At 33.9% G+C, this 3,946-nt stretch overlaps 1 long non-coding RNA gene across 1 annotated transcript; it reads left to right on the forward strand.

Annotated features, from left to right (window-relative positions):
• The first annotated feature begins 1,986 nt into the window (after nt 1-1,986).
• LOC121805494 lies at nt 1,987-3,665 on the forward strand. Its single transcript, XR_006051495.1, has 3 exons — nt 1,987-2,145; nt 2,342-2,394; nt 3,398-3,665. It is a non-coding gene; the product is annotated as an uncharacterized LOC121805494 (long non-coding RNA).
• Nucleotides 3,666-3,946: the final 281 nt, after the last annotated feature.

Raw genomic sequence — 3,946 nt, forward strand, 5'->3', positions numbered from 1 at the left:
TCTGACTGGAAGAGAATTGCAACATTATTTAAAACTGAAGTCATATTATAATTATAATTTGAACCAAGATTCGGTTCAATTCTATATTCTTATCCTTCATTTCCTTTCAGGCAATGCCAGTTTTTTTGCTTGCCATTCTAATTCTGTATATATTGCATGTATGAATTATAGGCTGCTTTTGGAACTTAATAGATACTACATTCTGCAACTAAACTTTTTGAATTTGAAAATGACTTAAAATGATGAAACTGATGATGAACCAGAATTCACTGGAATTCACACAAGAAATTGTTGGCAGAAATGTAGCAGAAATCATGTCGGGTGACAAAAATGTCCTTATAGGATCTGAGGGTGAGGGTGTTTTAGTCTGAAAAAATCTCATTCGTGATTATATAAATTGTTAGTAGGGTTATCTGGGGATATTTTTCTTGTTAGGGGTTTGCTAGGGTTGGGGTTTTGGGAGTCATATATATGTAGAGGTATTCTAAGAAGAGTGAATTGTTCCATTAGTTCTTAACTTTTAGGGTTATTGCACCACATAATAGAAAGAGAATGAAAAGTAGCGTGAATTATGAGGGAGAGATATGCTGTAGGCGTATACTACATATATATTAAAATATGGGATAGACATATGAAAATGCAACCCGAATATAAAATTAGATTATTCGGGCCCGCTCAATATGGACCGACGCTCGATCGAGTTACAGGCAGCCATCAGGTTACTAAATTGAATTTTAAAAGAAAATTGTCATATTTGCTTATTAGGATTTTGTCTAAGAAAATGATCTGTTTTTTTAATTTTATATTTCGATGTTTTTCATTTAAATCAAACTGTGAAAGTAATCAGAATCATGAAAATAAAGAAATTAGTACTCTTTCCGTCCCATTGAAGATGACCCACTTTACTTTTTGGTTTGTTCCAACCAAGATGACCTATTACTAACAATGGAAACACCTTTGTCTCTACGTTATTCCTTCTCTCTTACTTTACTCTCTCCACTTCTTACACAAAATAAAGTTGCATAAATTTTCGTGCCGCCCAAGGAAGATGATCAAGGGTGTAACACCCCGAGTTTTCGTGCACAGATTTTGGAGTATAAAAAAAATTTGGACGAAGAGACGATTGAATCTATGTTGCTCGTGTTAAGTTGAATTTAATATTAAGTAAAGGACTTAAGTTATGTTTGGTTCTTATACCATATGGAATTAAAGTATAAGGAATTTCAAGTTTATGAACTACAATGGTTGGAGGAAGAAAAAAGAGAATGCCAAGGATTTCATATAAGTGGGATTTGTACAAGGTACTACAAGCATACATGTCATATATATATATATATATATATAGGGATTGTGATCAAGATAGAACCATTCTTAAACGTAGAACAAATGCCAAACGGAGGTCGTTACATCTTTTAATCCAATGGTGTTGATTTGCACAGCTACTTCCCATTACAACCAAAACTATTATTAATGGGTGAATGCAGAGAAGTGAAAAAATAAAGCATGCATGGACTCTTCTTCGTTTCATTCATTCTTCCATCAACATGTGAGTTTTTTCACATGTTGAGTCCGGAATGTCGTGAAAACATAGTCTAATATGTATGATTTTTAATCTTGACCGTCATTTTTTCCTCATCCAATGAATAAAATATGTAGAGTTCTAGGTTCTACACTTAAGAATGGTTCTATATATATATATGGGCATTATTCTCCTATTCATCCCTAAGATCCTTTCTTCTTCTTAATATGAGTCGTTAGATTATCATAATAAACGGTCCAGATTGACGGCTCATTTTAATCTTCGCGTTGCATTATAGTGGTTATCTTAATGCATTATGAGGGTATTACGGACAAAGACCAAAAAATGAACCGCCATAATTTTGGTAGTTCCGAAATTTGGGAGATTTGGAGATTTCAAATCAGGAGACGGTTCATTCTCACACATTCAATACTCTGTATTTCCTCTCCACTCCCTCCACTCGCTACCTTATCGAAACCCTAGTGTAGGCCGCCGTTTTGCTCTCATAGTGAGACCGCGAAAATCTTGACATCAATCGTCCAAGATCTCGTCTCCCACCTCCACCGGTGCTAAAGTCGAAGCCAAACCGCCACGAACTCCCCTTTTGTATCCATCAAATCGCCCAGGTATGTTCGGAAAGGGCTTTCTAGAAGTCATATTCAAGATTTTGTAGATACGAAAAGTAAAAATTGGAACTTCCACTATGTCGCGTATTTTGAAATTCAGAATAATAACTTGAAAAATCCGTGTGTTATCTGTATCCGTAGAGTATTCGGTTTAAAATCGTGGATTCTGCTATCTTATATCTGTTTGTTTTGACAGATTTAAAATGCCTAAACGAGGTCGTCCGCGCTCCCAACCTTCACAAGATGCAGGTATATTTGTGTCGCTAATTGTGCAATTCAAAATCATATGTGTTGAGTGTGTGGAAGGGTAATTGCATGTCTGTTTAGTGCGCATTAGGCCATATTAAAACTGCATTGCAGATGCACTTGGTTGCATTATTGGAAAAAAATTTGATTAATGTACCAGGATTTGTTGTTGTTGTGCGAAAAAGTTGTTCCTGAATGAATTTTATATGCATTATTTTGATTTGTATGTGCATTATTTTGTTTATGAAGTGCATTATGAACATGTTTTTTGTCATAATCTGCAGTATATCATGCATTTTAGGGGTATTGTGTGTATTGTTTACGCAACTCAGTCAAGAGTACATGTATATATTATTTGGTTTGAGTAGTGCATTATGTATATATTTAAATTGTCATTATGTCCAGTAAATTATGCAATATGTAGGGTATTGTGTGTTTTAGTGACTAATCACAGGAAAGATTATATATGTCCATTACTTAGTTTAGACTATGCATTATATACAATGATTTATGCATTATGTTGAGTATATTATGCATTAATAAGGGTACAGGCTGTGTTGGTTAAGCAACTCAGTCAAGATTAAATATGTTTATTATTTGGTGTGGGCAGTGCGGTATGGATCTGTAATTATGCATTTGTTGGAGTATATTGTACATTTCGAGTGGTATTCTTTATATGGGTTAATAACCTTTGTATGTAATACATGTGAATTTTTAGGTTTAGACATTGCATTATGTACCATGATATTTACATTAAGTGAAGTAAATTAAACATGATCAAAGGTAATTTGTATCTGTACTTACATTGTGAAGCAGATAGTGTATGTATCAAATGTGCATTACTTGCCTTGTCCGATGCATTATGAGTCATTTTTAATTCATAATTTCGTATGATTTATGCATTATTTGATATGATATATGCATTAATCCTTAAAAAGCTAATAGCATTATGTATTCTGATTAATTGATAATTTTCTGATGTATTATTTTGTTTGTTCCATATCAGAGAAGCAGCTTAGATTATACATAGACGATGTCGTGGACGACATTATTCCCGTTGCGCTGGCGAAAAAGTTTAGGGATAGGTTGTCCGTGGGAGGCTCTAGTACGTCTGGAGATGATGGTGAGCAGACACAGACTAAAGGACGAAAGGGTGATCGATGGTACTGTCGACGGACCCCGTCGGAATAGTTTATGGATAGTTTTGGTACTTTTGCACTTCTGAGATTAGCCGTGACTTTGCAATATTTATGTTCTGTGATACATTGTTTGTCAAAATTAAATGTAGCTAAGGGATATGGAAATGTGCATTATTTGAATTAAACCTTTCATTATTCTTCGAGAAATTATCATTATTCAGCAATATACATTGTGCATTACGTTTTTTTAGCTCTGCATTATGTGTAATTAAATTGTCATTATTTACAATATATTATGCATTATAGGAAGTATGGTGTATATGGGTGAATTGGTTTAATATTAATTACCATGCATGTGTTTTTGTATTTTTTCTTAAGTACTTTTGGGAATTGGTATATTAAAGTAGTTAACTACC

Source organism: Salvia splendens, chromosome 1 (assembly GCF_004379255.2).
Source record: "Salvia splendens isolate huo1 chromosome 1, SspV2, whole genome shotgun sequence".
NCBI lineage: Eukaryota > Viridiplantae > Streptophyta > Magnoliopsida > Lamiales > Lamiaceae > Salvia > Salvia splendens.